This window comes from Dipodomys merriami, unplaced genomic scaffold (genome assembly GCF_024711535.1).
Source record: "Dipodomys merriami isolate MVZ:Mamm:240054 unplaced genomic scaffold, mDipMer1.0.p SCAF_27, whole genome shotgun sequence".
Taxonomy (NCBI): domain Eukaryota; kingdom Metazoa; phylum Chordata; class Mammalia; order Rodentia; family Heteromyidae; genus Dipodomys; species Dipodomys merriami.
The window spans coordinates 4,767,318-4,789,665 of record NW_027204159.1 but is presented as its reverse complement, the minus strand read 5'-3'; the positions used below and the strand labels follow the sequence as shown (position 1 = coordinate 4,789,665).

The following is a 22,348-nucleotide window of genomic DNA, read 5'->3' as shown; positions in this document are numbered from 1 at the left end:
AGAGTTCAAGGTTAGGCAGTACAAATAGAACAGGTGTTATTTCTGTCCACTAATGGACTGTGATATAGACCGGGGAGAGATCATGTCTAAAAAGTATTCTCACTGTTAGTCTGTCAGACTGGGGGCTTTGTGTCCTCCGATGCCAGTGTTGATCAAGTATGCAATGTTGACACCAACCAACCAACCAACTGAATTTCCAGTTTTGTGGGCATGGCTTTCCGGAAGGTGGTTGAAATTGTTTGCAATCTGTCTTTTCACATGAGCAGTGATGTGACTGAAGTTCAGGTTCCTGAGCTAGCCCACAGGTGCCATTTGTGTATGTAAGTTGTTCGGATCCCACTATCAAAGTTTGAGAAGCAGTCTTGAGCCTCTGTTGTCTGTAGTGGTCCTTGTCAGAACTTTTTTTTTTGTCCTCTGTTCTCACGGCTCTTAGTGTGGCCTTCACACCCACTTGGCCTCCTTACTGGGCTGCTGTGTGGTCTCCTTTTATCATGTTCCAGCAGTGCATCCAGTAACATTGCCTCAGCCACTGCTGGAATGTGAAACCCCACATCTATAAGATGTGGACCACAATCAGTCTCCTCAGTTTTGGCTTCCTTCTCATTACCTGCATTATGTGTATTTCTTATTGCTTCCTGTATACCACAGTAGATACCTAAGCCCCAGTTCTTATCCCTCTGCTCCTTCCAAACCTGCTACCCCTAGTTTGGTGGATGTTGGTGAATGATACCACACTCTGTTGATTAAAATGTTTTGCTCTCCTATGGAGATCCCATTGCAAGGCTGCCTCAGTGTGAAGAAATTTATCAGCTAACCTATCAGGGATTCCAGGGGCCAAGAAAACACTCAGGGCAGGTACATAATGTCAAGGCCCTGCTCTCCCATCTCTCCCTTTCTCTGCCATCATGGGAGTCACTGCAGTCTGCAGACTGAACAGGATGGTCAGAGGGTTCTGAGACAAGATGATATTCATATATGGTAATGTGCTAGATAGGAATGGAAGTAGTCCTGCTTTCTCCAAAAGTCTTGCAGACTTTTCTATGTGCCCTTTGGTCTGAATGATTGTTTTCGAGTCACATGGTAACAAGATCATCTTTACATCAAGGATCCTTCTGGGAGTTGGGTAGGGCTGGAATCAGTTTCCCAATAGCCAGTGGCTGCTCTGGAGAGGAGCTAAATAAGGAGAGGAGTAGGGGGTTGTGGGTGTTTTGGCCACCAACAGTATGCCTGCTTTCTCCTTTGGGCCAGGATCCTTAAATTTTCACATACTTTTAGCATCCCAAGCAAAATCTGAATTTATTTCCTCATTTCTATGGTCATTCTTCCAAACTTAACTAAGCCTGTCCTCCATATAGTAGTTTCTATGGTTTCCTGCCTACCTCATCCTGGAAGGAATATAGTGGGGTGAAGAGGACAGGCTTTAGCCATAGTTCATCTGGCTTTTAATCTCTCTTCCTTTGCTTAGCACTGTAAACACAGGCAAGTTAACTTTTTGAGTGTTTTTCCTTATTTGTAAAATTATGGTTAGTCTTTTCACCATATTTTGAGATGCTATACATGAAGCCTGTAGCTTTATGCCTTACAAGTGGCAATTGTATGGAAATCCTTGAGGAAGGGGACTAGATATTTCTTAGGAGATTCCTTGTCATGCCCAGTTACTAAGAAATGGTAGACATCAAAGAATTAATGTTGACTGGCTAAATTAATTGGAATGAGAAAAATGACCTCTTTATGGACATATGCTAATGAATCTGAAACATTCCTTTTTGCTTTTTCAGAACATATAATACACAAGTTTGACTCAACTGCTTATGCAGCTTGAGATATATAAATGATATACTAGGCAATTCACTCTTTTACAGTATATAATACCATGGGTTTCCCATATATTCAGAATTGAGACCAACACCACAATGAATTTTCAAACATTAACAGTCCACTCTGCATTTCCTTCTAACTCCTCACATCATCCCCCTCCCCACATGATTTGCGTAGTCTGGATATTTCATGGTGGATTCATATAATATATGTTCTTTTGTGACCAGCTTTCACTTAGCATAATGTTTATAAGATTCATTCATAATATAGCATATATTAATGCTTCATGTCTTTTTATAGCTGTATATTTAATACTCTATGGTATGGGTATAGTGTATTTATAATCAACTTTCATGAGTTGATGGACTTTTGGCTCATGCTTACATTTTGGTGATTTTAAATTCTAAATAATGTTATCATGAAGATTCATGTACAGATTTTTTTTTTTTGGTTGGTTGTGGGGCTTGAACTCTGGGCTTGGGCACTATCTTTCAGCTCTTCAGCTCAAGGTGAGTGCTCTACCGCTTGAGCCACAGCACCACTTCCAGTTTTCTAATGGTTTATTGGAGATAAGAGTCTCATGGACTTTCCTTGCCCGGGCTGTCTTTGAACCGTGATCCTTAGATCTCAGCCTCCTGAGAAGCTAGGATTACAGGCGTGAGCCACCAGTGCCCGGCCATGTACAGATTTTTATGCAGACATTTTCCCTAATTTGCTAAATTTCCCAGTTTCCTAATTTTCCAAATTCCTAATTGCATTTTTTTTTAGGATTGGAAATATAACAGTTTATGGAGTGCCAAGTCATTTTCTACAATGGTTGTACCAGTTTACATTCTTACCAGCAATAAAATGGTTGCAATTTCTGATTTTTTTTTGGGTGGGGGGGGCATGGGGGCAGGGGGGGGAAGGTCTGGTTGTGGGGCCTGAACTCTGGGCCTGGGTGCTGTCCCTGCTGCTCTTCAACTCAGGGCGAGCGCGCTACCGCTTGAGCCACAGCGCCACTTCTGGTTTTCTGGTGGTTTATTGGAGATTAGTTTTATGAATTTTCCTGCCTGGGCTGGCTTTGAACCGTGATCCTCAGATCTCAGCCTCTTCAGTAGCTAGTATTACAGGTGTGAGCCACCGGCACCCAGCTCATTAACAATTTTTATAATCTTTTTTATTATGACCATCCTGTTGGGTGCAAAGTGGTATCTCACAGTTGTTTAGATTTGCATTTTAATGGTTGAGTATCTTTTCATGTGCTGATTGCCCATTTGTATAGAGAGATGTCCATTGAGATTCTCAGCCAAGTCAAAAAACTGGCTCATTCCTGTAATCCTAGCTACTCAGAAGGCTGAGATCTGAGGATCATGGTTTGAAGGCAGCCAGGACAGTAAAGTTCATGAAACTCTTATCTTCAGTATACCACTCACAAAACTGTAAGTGGCACTGTGGCTCAAAGTGGTAGAATGCTAGCCTTGAGCAAAAGAACAGAGGGATAGTACCCAGGCCCTGGGTTCAAGCCCCATGGCTAACAAAAAAAACAACAAAAACTGATTTATTGGTTTTTAAATGATTGAGTACAAGAGTTTAAAAATATATTCCAGAGAGACACAGAAAGGGAGGAAGGGTGAATAAACACAGTTATGCTGTTCAGTATACATTATGTGGAAAATTACCTATATAATTTGTTGGCAGGAACAGGAGGAGGAATCTGGGGGGAAGCAAAGAAGGGGTAACATTGTACAAAAAAAAAAAAAAAGAAATGTACTCATTACCTGATTTGTGAAAAAGTTATGTTTAAAATATACCATATATGAGTGTCTTATCAGGTATTTGAGTCACATGAATATTCAAATACAATTAACTTTTTTTTCTTTTTCTTCTTCCTCCTCCTCTTCCAAGTCAGGGCCTGGACACTGTCCCTGAGCCTCTTTCTGCCCAAGGCTAGCACTCTACCACTTGAGCCACAGTGCCACTTCTGGCTTTTCTGAGTAGTTTATTAGAGATAAGAGTCTCATGGACTTTCCTGCCCAGGTTGGCTTTGAACCGTGATCCTCAGATCTCAGCCTCCTGAGTAGCTAGAATCACAGGCATGAACTACAGGTGCCTGGCTTAAATTTTTCTTAATTAAAAAAAACCAAGATCAATTTTTGAGGAAGCCCAGTTTACTTATGTGTTTATTTGTTGATGTTATATCAAAGCATGAAAATTAATTTCTGTTCCCTTTCAGGGTCTTACAGTTAGATCTATTATTTATACTTTCATATGAAGTTAATCAGTTGTCACAGAACTGTTTATTCCCCATCTGATTGTCTGGCACCCTTATTAAAAACCAAGTAAGAATAAATATGAGTATTTATTTCCAAACTCTCAATTCTAGTCCATTGATCTACGAGGACTTTTACTATAGCTTGTTTATTTTCCCTATGTCCTTGTAAGGTAGGTTTGTATGTACTTTAGCAGAGGTAATATTCCTAGTTTAAAACAGTTAATATTTTTAGAAAAATGTCTGTAAAACTCTCAGTGACATTGTGTCTTCATGGACTGTTAATGTCATCAAGCACTTAAAAGAATGCCAAGCACATGGTGGTGGTCAGTAAATGTTTGGCAGAGGACTAATTGAAGGATTATTTTAATCATTCTGATGCTATTGCTTTCATAACTTGAAACTGTGCCTTAATAAACTGTGTCTGTTTTAAAGCCTTGCATATTGCTATTTATTTATTCTTGGAAATCAAAATTATTGGATGATTTAAAAAAGGGCATTTGACTGTGATTTATGTTTTGGTCTTTTCTTTTTCGGTACTAGGGGTTGAATGCAGGATTTTGCACTTGCTAGGCAAGCGCTTTGCCACTGTGCTACATCCCATCCCCTTGTCTGTGTTTGTTTTATGAATAGTTTTGCGTTGGGAGTTTTGATAAACAAAGGGGTTAGGGAAGGTAAATGTGATTTATATATGTATTTTTCATTTGTTACCTTGAAATAACTTGAGAAATTGTTAGAGATTTGTTCTGAGAAAGGTGAATGTGTTGTTGGTGTTTTTTCTCCCCTAGGGAAATAATGTCAATGGCTAGAAAACTACTTCTCAACACACACAGCCTCCCCTATCAATTTGAACTCTTATCTTCAGGGATTTCTAGTAGGATTGCAGGTTAAAACCTAGGGAACAGACAGGGCTTTATGGAATTGGACTAAGATTCCTTGTGACTGGGGGGAAGGGTAACTGTAGCAAATCTTTGTGGTATTGAAGCTGGCATAATATAAGCTTTACAGTCTTGTCTGGCTTGCACATTTTTAAAGTCCATAGTTATCCAAAGATGTGAAAAATCCCAGCAGCTGTACAGGCCACTGAAGCTCTGTTTATGAAGAGTATCTCAACCATCTAGAATCTGAATTAGAGACATAACATCACAAAAATCTTTTATATATCTGTTTCTGCTGCCATTGCTTTTTTTTTTTCTTCTGTATGCCATTCATTCTTTTGCCCAGCAGCTCAGTTGTGTAATCCTCAGTACCAAACATGTGCATGGTCTCTTATGCTCAGTTAATCCAGCCCAGTGAAATTCCCTGAAAAGACAGCAGAATGCCAGGTTGAAGTTATGGAAAAGGGGACATAAATTACACTTGATTGGATTTCACTTAACAAATTAGATTCCAGTCATCTAATCCTTTCCTCATATCCTACAAATGAGGGACTGGACCCAGTGTGTGAGCCTAGACCCTGTTTCTGGTCTCCCCATCTGCCTACTTCTTTATTCACCGCTCACCCATGCTTGTTTTCTTTTCTCCATGGAAGGAAGTACTGAGAGCTGATTGTAGCAACTGATGTCAGAATTTATTGAAAATTTCTTAGGTTCACCACTAGTTCCAAGTGTTCCTGTATTCCCAACCTCTTCTGCCACCTCTCTAAAATTAAGTCTGCCTAGGTCCATCGCCTCTCTTGATAACTGTGCTGTCTTGGCATTTGGATTTATGGTTAGGACTTTCTTGGTTAAGTCTTTTCTTTCCTTCATTTAAATTTTCATAAGAGATTATGTGGGGCTTCTTTTCAGAATAATAGTTATTGCATGGCATTCTGTTTTAGGGGTTTTGAAAGTGCTTATTTAAAAGATCTAGAATAATTTATTTAATGGCAGGGTTTTAGAGCTTTAGTTTGTAATGATTTTTACCTTGAGTGTATATAGCTTCAGGCCAACTATCTCTACAGGAAAGAAAATTAAAAACTGATTAGTGAACCTTTTTATTGCCTGCAGGAGGGTACAGAGCAGAGTGAGAAAGGTGAAATTACTCTTCATTGAAGACTCAGATGGGCCAATCATCAAGAGGCTAATAGATCTTTCCCCCTGATGGCTATTATTTGGATTATTTCAGATTATTTTGTGCTTCTGCTGCTGCTTACAAGGGGACTTGGAGGATATGTAGCCTTCTTTTTTCTTTCAGGCACTATTTTGACCTCATGTTCTGCCACAGTTTTGAAGACAAATAGGGTTTAAGTGTGAGGGTACCAGTGCTGTGTGTCTGTAATTGTAGGCACATATTTGCATAAGAGTTTATGTAGAGTTTGTTGTGAACCCGGGGTTGTCAGGATTTCTGGTGAGAATAATGAAGTTGAAAGACTCTTATTCCATAGGAAATTTAATCTGTAGATGGAGAGACAACATTCACTTATAAAACAGCAGAATATGGGCTGGGAATGTGTCTTAGTGGTAGAGTACTTGACTAGCATGCATGAAGCCCTGGGTTTGATTCCTCAGTACCACATGAATAGAAAAAGCCAAAAGTGGCACTGTGGCTCAAGTGGTAGAGTGCTAGCCTTGAGCAAAAGAAGCTCAGGGACAGTGCCCAAACCCAAGTTCAAGCTCCAGAACTGACAAAAAAAAAATCAGAATGTTTAATATGTGGCAGAGATTTTCATATACATAGAAATTTTGATAAGAAATTACTTATATTTATATGCCAGCATGAAATTAATATGAAATAGTGGGACTATATTTTATAGTGCCTTATCCGAAACTCTTGAGACCAAGTGTTTGCAAAACTCAAACCTTTTCAGATTCCAGTATAGAATTATGGAATATATGTCAACCTATCCAGTCAGATTTGGGATGGTATATCTTCTAAACCCAAAATATTAATATTCTGAAACTTAACATTTGGATATTTACAATAAATAGGGTAGATACTAAGAAGCTTAGAAGCAATTTATAACCTTCTTGTACTTATATTAGTTACTTATTGCTTTGTAGAAAATTAGAAAAAAGATTTCAGTGTACCATTTAATAGGTTAGGAATCTAGAAGCACTTTAGCTATATGATTTCGTTCAAGGTTTCTGATGAAGCTATTACCCAAGTTATGCCTGAAGTGTTTTCATTTGGAGATGATGGATCTGCTTCCAGGCTCATTTGTGTGGACAGTCACAGGCCTTCTAGCCTTCACACACCCAGAGGCAACAGTTACCAACCACAGTGTCATGGAAACACAGTATTGATATAGGCATGATGGCTATTCCCAAAGAACAGTGACAAAGGAAATCAGATCCTGAGCTGATAGCTGATCAGTGTGACCTTAGGTCACAAATTTCCTATGTGAAAGGGGGTGAAGAAACTTGGAGTTGCTTATATATTTTCAGGTTAAAAAAACAAACAAACAACAACTTTGAGGGGGTCACGTGACAGGGCACCCTGGTGGACAGAACCACTTCAGGAGTTCTCTTGAGTTCTCTTGAGTTCTCTGAGTGAAATGGGGTGGGGGGTAAGCAGCAGCTTTGCCAATAAGTTCCCTTGGAGGTTTTTTTAGTCCCCTTAGTGAGATCAATGTTCTTAATGATGAGGAAACCAGGAAAATGACAGAAATGAAAACAGAAGATGGCAAAGTAGAAAAATATTATCTCTTCTGTGTTGGAGAATCTGTTTCAGGAAAGGTAAACCTACCCTTTAAGCCAGCTGGAAAGAGGCTAGAACACCAAGAAATTAGAATTGAATTTGTAGGTCAAATTGAACTCATGAATTTGTAAATCTAGTGAAAGAACTAGCCCTTCCTGGAGAACTGACTCAGAGAAGTTGTGATTTTGAATTTATGCAAGTTGAAAAGCCATATGAGTCTTACATTGGTGCCAATATCCACTTGAGCTATTTTCTTAAGGTGACAATAATGAGGAGACTGACAGATATGGTGAAAGAGTATGATCTTACTGTTTACCAGCTTGCCACCTATCCTGATGTTAACAACTTCATTAAAATGGAAGTGTGTATTAAAGGTTCTCTACATATAGAGTTTGAATATAATAAACCAAAGTATCATTTAAAGGATGTGATTGTTGGAAAAATTTACTTCCTATTAGTAAGAAGAAAAATATAGCACGTGGAATTACAACTAATCAAAAAAGAGATCACAGGGGTTGGGAAGGTGGTTCAGTGGTAGAGTGCTTGCCTTGCATGCCTGAGTCCTGAGTTCGATTCCTCAGCACCACATAAGCAAAAAAAAAAAAAAAAAAAGCTGGAAGTGGCACTGTGGCTCAAGTGGTAGAGTACTAGCCTTGAGGTGAAGAGCTGAGGGACAGTTGCCCAGGCCCAGAGTTCAGGCCCACGACCGGAACCCCCCCCCCAAAAAAAAAAAAAGAGATCACAGGAATAGGACTCAGTACCACTACAGAAACAGAAACAGTTGCCGAATATGAAATAATGGATGGTGCACCAGTTAAAGGTGAACCAATTCCAATAAGATTGTTTTTAATGGGGTATGACCCAACTCAAACAATGAGAGATGTGAATAAAAAATTTTCAGTAAGGTATTTTTTGAGCCTAGTGCTTGTTGATGAGGAAGACAGAAGGTACTTTAAGAAGCAGGAGATTATTTTATGGAGAAAAGCTCCTGAAAAACCGAGGAAACAGAGAACAAACTTTCACCAGCGATTTGAATTTCTAGAATCACAGACATTTGCTGAACAGCCTGAAATGTGAGCTGAATAGGAGGAAACAAGAACAACAAAAAGCTGTAACCTTTAAGTTGAGCAGGTTCAAGATGGTTGCAGCTTGTAACAGGAAAAAGGCCAAAATTCCACATATAATAGTCTTCCTTTTATCTTACAATGCTGCATTTATTATATAGTATAACTAAATGTTTTTCATGTATTATATACTTTTTAAAAAGTGCTTTGAAACACTGGAGATTTCTTAAGCTGCCTTTTTTTTTTTTTACTGCATACTGATAAGCACTCAGATATGTGTCAGCATAGACATTTAAGGATTTTCATGTGAGCAGGCTGATATTTGTAAATTTTGCTTTCTTTCTGAATAATGTTGATTTTAATGCCTCCTTTTTCATACTAATAATTACCTCTTATTCTCTTCATGCAAAAAATTAACATTTGTGTGTTCAAATACAATTAGAAAATCTGAGTAGCCCTTACAGTTTATAGTTTTAAAACATGCCTTCTCAATACTTGAGAATTGTATTTTTACATATGCATTTCAGAAATGCATATGGGATGTTTCACTGTAGATATTTTTGGGCCTACCATTTCATGGCATCTTGCATTTTATTTTTCCGGAGTCTTCTGCAATATGACTATTAAAAATTTTTTTTGTGACATGTCATTGTGGCACTCTTTGCCCCCATATTAAGTAGCCATTCTGATACTCTCCAGCAGTACCACAGTTGTTGCAATGTAGAGGTGATATATGTTGGCATATTAGAACTTACTAAAACGATGTGATTTTTCCATAAATTCTTTGAAACATATATTTTTTAATTTAAGGAATATTTTTGCCATGTGCATGCAAATACCATTTTCTTTTTTTTTAAATTTTATTTTATTTTATTTGAGAACATACTGTACAGAGGGGTTACAATTACATGGGCAGGATAATGCATACATTTCTTACCAAGCATTGCAGCATCCTCCTTTGTTTACCCTTCACCTCCCTTCCCAGCCTCCCCCCTCCCCGCAAATACCATTTTCTTGATTTTATAGATATACTCACTTTTCAGCAGGAAATCAGGGTTGGTGGACTCAGAAGGTCCTGTGATACATGTATAGTTATCTAGACTTGGACAATTTTATGTATGTTATGTGGATCTTTGGCTAGTTCAAAGTCACATTTAAACTTCACCCTATTCCTATTTTTCTTAAACACCAAATTCAATATCTATATAAAAGATTGCAATCATCTGTTCAAATGCATGGGGTCTGGTGTCAAATACACTAAATGTGGACTTTGGGAACCAAAACAAGACCTGCTATGTGAAAACTACTTTCACTTAATAAAGTTCATTGGTTTTTGTACCAATATTTTTTAATATACTTCAATGCAAGTTGTCGGTTAACGTTACCTTATGAGTAAACTAATGCAAATTACATTTCTTGAAGCCTATTTTACTAGTATGGCACTTTGATAAGTCAGTAACCAACTTCTTTACTGGCCAGAGGTTCCATGTACCATGTGCTGGAGCATCTGTAAATGGTAATGTTATCTTTCATGTAAGTGCCTGTTCAGTTTCAAAATTTTAAAATGCCAAATATTTTCATGGTCATTTGCATGTAGTAATCTAGAAAATATTCAAGATTTTGAAAACCAATTGTATTTAACCAACCTCAAATTGTGCAACCATTATGTATAATAAAGAATTTGAAACAGAAAAAAAAACTTTGAATATTCATCCTACTAGAAAATATGGTCATTTCCCCATTCAAAGAGAGAAAGTAAAGTTACCTAACTTTTAAGTATCATATTAAATATTGGGTCAGTTGTGTTTAAGAGTAAACACGAGGGCTGGGAAGGTGGCTCAGTGGTAGAGTGCTTGCCTCACATGCATGAGGGCCTGGGTTCGATTCCTCAGCACCACATAAGCAAAAAGAAAAAAGCCAGAAGTGGCGCTGTGGCTCAAGTGGTAGAGCTCTAGCCTTGAGCTGAAGAGCTGAGGGACAGCACCCAGGCCCAGAGTTCAGGCCCCACCACAGGCAAAAAAAAAAAAAAAAAGAGTAAACACGAGCACTCACTCCCTTAGGAGCCCTTAATTTTTAAGAAAGGTTATTTTCAAAAGAGCAGTATTTTTTTGCATACTGAAATGACATTTTCTGAATATATAAAAATCAGTGCTTGCCTTGCACGCTTTTTTTTTGGGGGGGGGGGTCCGGTCATGGGGCCTGAACTCTGGGCCTAGGCGCTGTCCCTCAGCTCTTCAGCTCAAGGCTAGCTCTCTACCACTTGAGCCACAGTGCCACTTCCGGCTTTTTTCTTTTTGCTTATGTGGTGCTGAGGAATCGAACCCAGGGCCTCATGCATGCAAGGCAAGTGCTCTACCACTGAGCCACCTTCCCAGCCCCTGAATATATAAAAATCAAAGCTACTGAAAACAGGTGCACATTCTCAACTACCTGCACCTTGCATTACTGAAAAAAAGTTTAAGGGGAAAGTTTTATTATAAATCAATTTGTTTTTACAATATTTCCCATCTGGCATCATAGAAAACTTGATACAGATGCAGGGATTATTTCCTGGGGAGTGGTGATGATTTTATGTGACAGATTCATATGGTTTTCAGAGCCTTCCATGAAGTTTTCTCATGCTTTTTGCTTCAGTAATTATTGACTTGGCTGCTATGGGCTTTCTGAAGATCAGAAGACAGGTCAACTGAGCTTTGGTCTTCCTAGTATTTTTTTTTTTATTGTAAAGATACTATACAGAGGGTTACAGTTACATGAGTGAGGTAATGAGTACACTTCCTCTTGAACATTGTTACCCCCTCCATTGTTTTCCCCCTACCATCCCCTCCCTCCCTCCCTTCCCCGAGGTTCTTTTTTTTTTTTTTTATTGTGATTAAGTGATTACATAATTTCCAGAAATTCACAGTATTGTGGAATAATGATGCTCATTTAAAGTCACAAGTTCATTCTAACTTTCCTGGAGCAAATTGTCTATTACAGTCTGTAATATATAACAGTGCTCACATGTTATATACCATATATGTGATCAGCAGCATGGGGATATTTAGTAGTGGTTCAACCAGATGAGTGGGAGTTCTTTGTTTCTTAAGTCCTGTTAGTTTTGTCATATCACCTAACATTTTGGATTTAGCATCCACTTATCAGGGAGACCATGTACCGTTTGTTTCTTCATTCTTGGCTTACCTCGCTCAACATGATTCCTTCTAGCTCCATTCATTTCCCTGCAAATGCCATTATTCCTAGTATGTTTTTATATCTTCTTGAAGGGTTATTTTTACACCTTCTGCCTGAAGTTGAGATAACAAAGTGATGACAAAATATACTGTTCCCTCCCACACACATCCAACAAAATTTCCTTCTCTGAGTGGAATCTATGGCTTATGAGCTATGGATTTAGCTTATGAGCTAAATTCTAGTTTTCTGAACATTCTCAACCAAAAAACCATGAGCAACAGTCGCTTAGGGGGTTGGATGGTGGTTAGCTCAGTGGTAAAGCATTTACTTAGGACATATGAGGCTCTGGATTTTATGTCCAGCACAATACACACATTACTTAGACTACCTGCCTGGTTCATTTCAAAGCTTTGCTGCATGATTACTAAGGTATCTTAGACTCCCCACTAAGACAATTGGGTAGGAATGCAGCCTATCAATCCACACATGTATCTATTACCATAGGATTCTGGTATTTCTAGATGTGTTAGTGCATGCAAGGATAAGGTTTAAATTTTTTTCCATAGTAAAAGCTAGTTTCTTCTTATGTGGGAAATTGTATAAACGGTGATGAGAAGGATTTCTGGGAGCCAGGATAGTAACTATGTTAAATGCAGCTTGACAGCAAGTATTTAACCTTGAAGGCTTCCATCTAGATAATGGAGGGGGGCCTAGTTTTCTAGCTTGGAGACTGTGTCAGTGGTTAATCTAGTCTGAGCCACATACATTCCCTAGCCTCCATGAGATAGGTTTTTGTTTGTTTTTTGATGCCAGTCCTGGAGCTTGAACTCAGAGCTGGGTACTGTTCCTAAAATTTTTTTGCTCAAGGCTAGTGCTCTATTTCTGTTCTCCCCCACCCCCACCCCCAAGGGAGTGGTAGTGGTGGTGGTTTTGTGTGTGTGTTTGTGTGTGTGTGTGTGTGTGTGTGTGTGGTTAATTGGGAGTTAAGAGTCTCACACTTTCCTGCCTACGCTGTCTTTGAACTGTGATCCTTAGGTCTCAGCCTCCCGAGTAGCTAGGATTACAGGCATGAGTCACTGGTGCCTGGTGATGGTGTTTTTTTTTTCTTTTCAGTTTCACATATGGAATGGATAAATAAGACACAGAAAGGCATTTTGGGATTATTAGTTTGGGAAGGGAAGGGAAGGAAAGTGAAGCTATTTTTGTTTTTTTTGATTACTATATTTTCTCTTTATTATTTTGTTAGGAAGAAATATAGTATAAGACTATAATTTAATCTTCCTACAAATTGACTGGGCATGGCTAGATAAGCTTGCAATCCTGGCTACCAGGAGGTGGAAACAGAATTATGAGTTTGGGCTAAGCCTAGGCAGAGTTAAAAAGACCCTATCTCATAAACAACAAAAGGGCTGAAGGCATAGCACAAATTGGCAGATTTTAATCCCTAGTACAAAATAAATAAATAAAAGCAAAGAGAAGTTGCCCACAAAGAAGAGTGAGGCAGTTAGTGGAAGTTCAACAACTTGGTAGGCATCTAGTCAGTCTGTATCTCCTGAAGTGTCTGATACTTCATAGTGTTTAGTAAATGTCAATATCTTCCTTTCCTGACACTAGGGGCGGGAAAGAAACATGCATGGAATCGTAAGAAAGCAGCTAAATTTACAAACATGATCTCTAATGGAGAAAAGACATGAGGGTCTCACCAAGTAGGTCTTGAATTTGGCTTTTAAGAACATACAAAAGAGGAAGGTTTATCCCAGGGGACTCATGGGACAGTGAAGAGGCAAAGGGGAATTGATTTCTTTCTGTTGGTGTTATGAGGGAAGGGAAGGACTGGAGATCTACCTAGAGGCTGTAAGACAGGGTGAGCAATAAGTGATAGCAGAGAAGAGTCTTACTGGAATTTTAGGGCTTTAGGCTGGCAGTTGCCATCAGCACCTGGAGCTTGGGGTAACCAGGATCTGTAGTAGGTGAGAGCTGGGGTAACATAGTGGTAGAGATAGATAGAATACAGTGAGAAGGTCTTAGATCATCATTCCTTGAAAAAAATAATTATGAGAGCCTTTCAGCTGCCAAGCACTACGTTGGAGCCTGGATGTAGTTGTGAAGCAATGTAACCCAGTCCTTGCCAGTGTGGAGTGCCAACCTTAGTGGGGGATCAGGACAGTGATACATGGGTCTGGGAGGAAATGGTGGTGGTGACATTAATGTATGCAGCATGGAATCTGATGGAGTACAGTGTTCTCCAGGAAGTAGAATATGGGCTGAATGGTGGTGACAGGGCGGCAGAGGTTCCAGGCAAAGAGAGCTGCCTGTGTAAGTAGCCTAGAGCAGATAAAAAAGGAGCAGTAGATGGTGGGAGTGAAGTTGGGGAGGGAGCAGGTGTTATCATGATCAGAAGAGGGGCAGGCATTGACAGGAGGGGGGCAGGCTTTGATGGGAAGATTGGTGTCAAATAGGTGGATTGATTTGGGTAAGAGTGATTGATTCCAGATTCAGTTTCTGTTTATTGCCTGTTTCTTGCTTCTGTCCTCACATCTCTGTAACTGTCTGCCCACTACAGTCTCCCATCTACACACTAATGCTTCTTATGAAGGGGAGCTAATTTGCCTAGTTATAACTCTGCCTGCAGCTGGGGATTGTTTAATGTGATCTACCTGAGATAAAGTTGCAAAAGTTTTATTTAGATGGGCTTTTGACAGGGTGTTCATGTTTAGAGAAATGTGCCCACAAACATGTCCTCAAACAGAATTGTTTTGGACAATTTCTTAATGCATGAAAAGCTTTAGGTTTAAAATTATTTAAAAAGAGATTTCTTGAGAGACAAAAGTTTACTAATCTTAAATTCTCGGAGTACTGAAGTTTAAGATCCTTGAGATTGTCAGAGCGAAGTTTGTTCCTGTCATACAGAGTTTATCTTTGCCACAAGACCTTGGTACTTACTGCTCCTTCTGCCTAGCACTCTCTTCCCTCCAAAAAATTATACATGGCTTACTCTTACCTCCTCGAATTGTTATTTGAACATTTCCTTTACTGAGGTCTTCCCTGATGGCCCTTGCACATTGGACATGCAGTACGTATTAAATGAAGGAACACCTCATTCTTTTTTGGGAGAAGGGGGCAAATACTGGGTTTTGAACTCAAGGCTTCATGTTGGTTACACTGGTGTTCATTTCCAATTCGGAATAAATATCTTTTTTTAACTCTTGTTTCTCTGATCAAGGTATTACCTGTTTTAATTTTTTGATTTTTTTGGTTGTGGGGCTTGAACTCTGGGCCTGGGCACTATCCCTCAGCTCTTCAGCTCATGACAAACGCTCTACCACTTGAGCCACAGTGACACTTCTGGTTTTCTGTTGATTAATTGGAGATAAGAGTCTCCTGGACTTTCCTGTCCAGGCTGGCTTTGAACTGCAATCCTCAGATCTCAGCCTCCTGAGTAGCTAGGATTATAAGCTAGGATTCATCTGTGCCTGGCTTTATTTATTTATTTATTTTTGATTAAGTGAATCTTCCACAAGCTTCTGTCTTGTAGAAAACATCCTGACTATGAGTGAAAGGTCTCTTAAAGCCCACCTTTCGTAGAGTCTGTGAACTTCCATTAACAATTTTATTTTGTTTTAGACACATTTGTTTGTTTATATATACACGTACAGGCAGTTAAACTGACTTCTTAATTTATAGCATACTATAATTGAGTCTAAAGTAAAAGAAAGAAAATCCAAATTATTTTTCAGGAGGGAAGTACTGGGATTAGATCTCAAGGGTGTTGGTTGACACTTGCTTGACACTCTATTGCCTGAGCCATACCTCCATATTTTTGCTCTAGTTACTATTTTTTATTTTTAGATAAGGTCTTGCTTTTCCTAGATTAGCCCAGACCATGCTCCTCCTATTTATACTTTCCACCTTATCTAGAATGCCAGGCATTTACCACCATGCTAAGCTTTTTCTGTTAAGATAGGATCTGGAAAACTTTTTACTCGGGTTGGTCTGGAACCTTGATCCTCTCAATCTCAGCCACTTAGTAACTAGGATTATAGGTATGAGATGTAATGCCCAGCTAAAATTCAAGTTCTAAAGAGGCATTTATTATGAGAGTATTTATTATGAGGCCAGTAACTCTCCCCTTTCATTAACTGCTGTGGAGAGGGACTGGATTTTCCTTATGTTTCTTCATGTTGCAAAATGTTTTTTTTTTTTTTAAATAATGAATGATTGTTACTACACAAAGAGTGGGTTGGACTAAGTGATCATGAAGGCCTACTGTTCATTTAGAAAGTTCTATGATCCTGTTCTTGTCAAATCTTCTACTTTGCCAGTCTGTTCTACACATCACTATAGGAATGTACTGGTGTCACTTCTGACCTCCTTGGCTTAGCATGGAAATATGTAATTGTCTCCAGCCTGTGTATGCTTTCCTTTTTTTGGTGGTACGAGAGTTGGAACATGGGGCTTTCTAGGCAGGTATTCTACTACTTGAGCTATGCCCCACCTCTTTTTTGCTTTCATTTTTAAAAATATAATCTCATGTTTATGTCTGAGCCAGCCTGGTCCACAGTCTTCCTATTATGTTGGGATGATAGGTGCATACCACTACATTAGCTTTTTCTATTGAGAAAAAGTCCCATTTACTGGGATTGGCTGGCCTGGAACCTTGATCCTCCTGATTTTCTTGTTCTGAGTGCTAGAATTCACAATGTGAGTCAGTGTGCCCAGATATAGAGGCTATTCTTTAAATCTCTAGATTCATGGGGCCAAATGTTTTCTAGATAGGCTGCAGTTATAGTTAATGGATAGGTTACTGAGGTAGGGAAGCTGTGGTCAGTTCCTGGTTCTACCACTTGCTAACCATGTGACTGAGAGAATTCACTTAAACCCTACTCCTTTACTCCTTCATCTGGAAATAGGAAATAAGGATCATTCCTTCCAGATAGGTTGTTATGTAGATTAACTGAAAATGCCTCCTCTAGCTGTTATCAGTATATTTATACTCCCAGACGTTATTATATATAAAATATCCTTGTCAATTTGTTTAGAAGAATATGAAGTTTTTTTTACACTTTCTGATTCATGTTGAGGTTGAGTATTTTTCATTATTTGTTTGCTATTTGCATTTTTACTGAATTCCCTTTTAAAAAGATGTCTCAAATTACTTCATTAAAGGTTTTTTTTTTTTCTCTACATTTATACTCAAGCTTGTTGTTGTTGGTTGTGGGGCTTGAACTCTGGGCCTGGGTACTGTTCCTCAGCTCTTCAGCCCAAGGTTAGCATTCTACCACTTGAGCCACAGTGCCACTTCCAGTTTTCTGGTCGTTTATTGGAGATAAGAGTCTCATGGACTTTCCTGCCATGGCTAGCTTTGAACCTCGAACCTCAGATCTCAGCCTCCTGAGTAGCTAGGATTACAGACCTGAGCCACCAGTGCCTGGCCTATTCAAGCTCGTTTTATGTGCATTTGTTACCCTTGTACTAGGACTTCAACTCAGGGCCAGGCTTTCTCACTTTGTGTGTGTGTGTGTGTGTGTGTGTGTGTGTGTGTGTGTGTGTGTGTGTGTGTGTGTGTGTGTGTGTGTGTGTGTGTGTGTGTGTGTGTGTGTGTGTGTGTGTGTGTGTGTGTGTGTGTGTGTGTGTGTGTGTGTGTTCGTGTGTTCTGAGGCTTGAACTCAGGTTTGGGTGTTGTCCCTGAGCTTTTGTGCTCAGGCTAGTTAGTGCTCTATCTCTTGAGCCACTGCTCTACTTCTGGCCTTTTGGTTAATTGGAGATAAGAGTTTCAAGGACTTCCTTGCTTGAGCTGGCTTTGAACTATGATCTTCAGATCTCAGCTTTTGAGTAGCCAGGTTTACAAGTGGGATCCACCAGTGCTTGTGTCTTACCTAGCTTTTTTGTTCAAAGATAGCACTCTATCACCTGAGCCACACTTCCACTTCCAGCTTTTTCCCCAGTTAATTGTAGATAAGTCTTTCACATTTGACTTCTGGGCTGGCTTTGAATCTGGATCCTCAGATTTCACCTTCCTGAGTGGCTAGGATTACAGATGAGGGCCAAGAGTGCCTGGCTCACGATCTTTAATAGCACGAAAAAGCACTAAGATTGCAGTTTTATGTTCAGTAGGCACTATATATGTTTTTAAATATTTACATTTAGAAATATAAAGATCATTTTGTTTTGATTAAGAAAACCCTCTTATTTGATCAACCAGTTATTTGTATTTTACTTTTTAAAGAAAAATCTTTTATTTTCTTGGGAAATCTTATAATATGAAAACCCATTGTATTTCTTCCAGTATGTTGGTTATTATAGTTTAAGAATATGTTCATGAGGGGCTGGGAAGGTGGTTCAGTGGTAGATTGCTTGCCTTGCATGCATGAGGCCCTGGGTTCCATTCCTCAGCACCACATAAGTAAAAAGAAAAAAGCCGGAAGTGGCGCTGTGGCTCAAGTGGTAGAGCGCTAGCCTTGAGCTGAAGAGCTGAGGGATAGCACCCAGGCCCAGAGTTCAGGCCCCACAACCAGACCCCTCCCCCCAAAAAAAGAATATGTTCATGAAGTTCCTGACATTCCTTTTTTTAGAAGATGGGAATAATCTACCTGCTCTTGAGTATGAGCTAGATTTAGAGCTTTGCAACAGGGTCTTGAAATGCAGCATAGCTTTGTCCTCTGTCTCTCTCACTACTTGTTCTGTGGGAAGCCAGCTGACCTGTTGTGAGGCCTCTAAGGTGAAGAGTCTAAGACTCTTGCCAACAGCCTTATGAGTAAGCCATCTGGAATTTGATCCCTTAACCAGAGGCATATCTTCAGTTGATGTAGCTCTGGCTGTAACTATGAGAGACCTGGTGCCAAAACCAGTCAGCTTAGCTGCTTTGGAATTCCTGACTCTCAGATGCTGTGTGACCCAAATCTTACTTGTTTTAAGATGTTAAGTTTTGGAGTAATTTGTTACACAGCAGTAGTACACTATAGTTGCCCCCTAAGGTCTTGCTTTTGTTTAAAAATGAAAATAAAAACCCAAATATGACCCAAATATTCTAAAATACATGAGCCCCTGGGTCTGGAAGAAACTGCTTATTGAAGTAATCTAGACAGGACCTTTGTATAAAAGTATGAAGTGGTTTTCTTATAGTGACCTTCTTTCATATTCTTTACACATTTGAGAGGTGTGGAATTGATTCATTAGAGCTTAGTTACTGACATGTTGGAGTCAGACAGACCTGGTTTTGCATGTTGGCTCCATATCTTTCTTTATGGTGTAAGAATGGACTGGTTGCTTGGCTTCTGTCTGGGCAGCCTTCAGGTTTACAGCTACTACTTAGTGTTGGCTGGTTGTGAGGATCAGGTGAAGGGAACATTTAGTACAGTGTCAATATTAGAAAAACCTATGTAGTTTTTAGAGCATTAAACATGACAATATAAATATAGGGGCATACACTTTTCTAGTGAAACAATTTTCTAAAGGTGCTAGAGACTTGATCTTTAAATTATGGTACTTTCTTTACTCTTATTCCTTCTCCAGAACCTCTTGTTAAGCATCAGAAATTCTCTCTCCACCCCCCCCCCCCCCACATCTGCCCTTCCCCCCAACTCCTCTCTTGGGAGAAGAGATTACTTTAGGGTAAGTTCACAGCTCATTAAATTAATTTAAGAACCAACTGCTTCAGAGTCACACAAACCAATAATTTACTCTTAAGTGTGTGTTTACATCTGGGAACTCACAGCTGGGAGCATAGGGGAAAGTAATGGGCTTTAACAAGTCCCTAGACGGCCTAGGCCGTCCTTTGCCCAGCTGGCTTTCAATTCCAGTTATCCGACCAAGTTGCCATTTTGAAATTAAAGACAGCCGTTTTGCAAACCATGTGATGATGGCATGGAGGCCGAAGGGGTAGCACTGAGGGGAAGTACCCAGCCTCCATGCCTCTGTGCATAGTAATAAAGCAGGTGGATGAGACCCTGGGAGCTTCGAGGGAGCCAGCTGCTGCCTAGAGCTGAAGCATGTTGTACAGAGCAGTGCTTTATATCAAGACAATCTTGGACATGAGGTGTTCATAGACTGTCTGTGTGCTTCTGGCCCTGACCTTCTCTTTCTGCCTCCCTGTCCTCTGCTTGGTGGTGCTAAGTCCGGAATGTGCATTACAGTCTATGGGTGTTCTCTGGAAACCAACCACTAACTGAAGATTCTGATTCAAGTTGACTATGTGGTGTTTTTAGTGTGGGTACAATTTAAAACCTAGTCCAGATGACTTGGAGGCACAAAAGAGGCCTGAGACCCGGAGGCCTGGTCTAGGCGGGTGGGCCCATTGACCTTGGCTTACAGGCATTCATCTCACTTCCCTTAAACCTGTGTTATTTAAAGGTGGACTCTGGCTGGCAGCACCTCTACATTGCACTTTTAAACTATAACCTTAAATTGGCTCTATAAAGTGGTAGGAAGGAAGATTTCTCTTGGTGAAAAAATCATAGGCAGTAGCCATACACTTAGTGTAAATCGTTAGTTTGCCACCTGTTGGGTGTTGAATGAATTTAATCATCTATGTATTTCTGTTGAAACAACTCTAATTGTTGAGTCTTTCTTCATGCCACAGCTTCTAGAGAGAGCTTTTAGAGTATGGTGTCTTTTGAGATTTCTCCCATGAGATTCTTTTCCGGTTGTGTATGTTGAGATGCCTTACTCCGTTATTTCTTTATTATTGTTGTTATTAAAGAATCAGATGGATAGCTTTCATAGTTTTATTCATTTATTTTTGATTAGGTGTGGGGCTTGAACTCTGGGCCTAGGTGCTATCACTCAGCTTCTCAGCTCAAGGCAAGTGTTCTACCACTTGAGCCACAGCGTCACTTCCGGTTTTCTGGTGGTTTATTAGAGATCAGAATTTCATGGACTTTCCTGCCCTAGCTGGCTTTGAACCATGATCCTCAGATCTCAGCCTCCTTACTAGCTAGGATTACAAGCATGAGCCACTGGCGCCCATTTCATGTTTCTTTTTAAGTGGGGAATGGGGAAGACTGGAGAATGGATGTCATTGTTATTGAAAGGAAGACTTACTCTACTTTTATCATAACAGAAGCTAATCTGTCACAAGGCAAGGCACTGTGGAGAAAGAACTTTGTAATAATCAGCAAGCTACCTTTGTAGTAATAATCAGCAAGCTACCTTCGTACAGGTGGACATTTGTGAAGACATGTTATCTGTCAATCCAAGTTCCAGTTCCAAGATATTTTCTGGTACTGTAAATCTTGGACTGTTCTTTTACTTTAATTGCATTTTGTCTTACCTTTTTGGGTACTGGGGATTGAACCAGGATGTTGCACTTGATAGACAAACACTTTGCTACGGAGCTACATCCCAGAACTTCCCTTGGACTGTTCTTGTCATTCAATGGTTTACTGACATACATAATGGACAGGCTGGAGGCTGTAGCTGCCCTGAGGCCCTTTTGTTTATCTACAATCTTACAGTATTGCAAAAAACATTTTTCACTTACTAATGTGAAAGACAAGGGTCATGTAATTAAGTAGGGAGTTGAGAGTAAGATCTGGTTTCAGTGTTTAGCTTCATCCTGAGTTATGAATAAATCTCCTAGAGTGAATCTAATTCTTCCTCTTTCATTATACTATAGTGATTTAGCATTTAATAAACTACATTTTACAGCTGTTCTGTATACAATCTCGTTTATAGATTATGTGTATTTGAAAATGTAGAAACTTTCTCAGTCTGTACTTCAGAGGTCTTGTGATAAATACAAATAGTATCTTGCAGCTAAAAGAAAAACTTAAAACAGGCTAGATCATTAAATCAGACCCCAGGAAAGAGAGGCTTCTTGACAAAGTGAAATTGTCAGGCTTGCAGGACTGAGGTCTCAGGTTCACCCAGTGCTGCCTGACTGTGATTCTTCTCAGATTAGTTAGTTCCAGTGGGAAGAGCTGGCTCTCTCTTAACAGATGTGAGGACCATCTCCATGGGGCCAGTGTGGCTCTCTACAGGGCACACACTGCTCGAGGTGTTCAGGCAGGAGTTTTATCCTTTTTTTTTTATTTTAATGTTTCCTATAGTCTCTTTGGTTGTCTTAAAAATATTTTTAAATTAATATAATTTAGTAATACCAATAATTTCATTGTGATAATTTCATACATTTGTACAATGTTCTTTGAACGAATTAACCCCTTCCATTATATTCCCATTCCTTCTGTCCTTTCCTTTTTTTAAAAAACAATGTTTGTGGCCGCGTACTGGTGGCTCATGCCTGTAATCCTAGCTACTCGGAAGGCTGAGATCTGAGGATTGCTGTTCAAAGCCAGCTTGGACAGGAAAGTTCATGAGACTCATATCCAATTAAGCACCAGAAAACTGGAAGTGGCACTGTGGCTCAAATGGTAGAGTACTAGCCTTGAGCTGAAGTGCCTAGGGACAGTGCACAGGCCCAGACACG

General features: G+C 39.6%; 1 protein-coding gene and 1 pseudogene across 2 annotated transcripts in view; both read left to right on the top strand.

Moving 5' to 3' along the window:
- Epb41l4a (erythrocyte membrane protein band 4.1 like 4A) overlaps nt 1–22,348 on the top strand; it is a 237,591-nt gene that overhangs the window by 8,600 nt on the left and 206,643 nt on the right. The gene's annotated exons all lie outside the window — the stretch shown is intronic.
- On the top strand, nt 211–8,445 carry LOC138837516 (vacuolar protein sorting-associated protein 26A pseudogene; annotated as a pseudogene).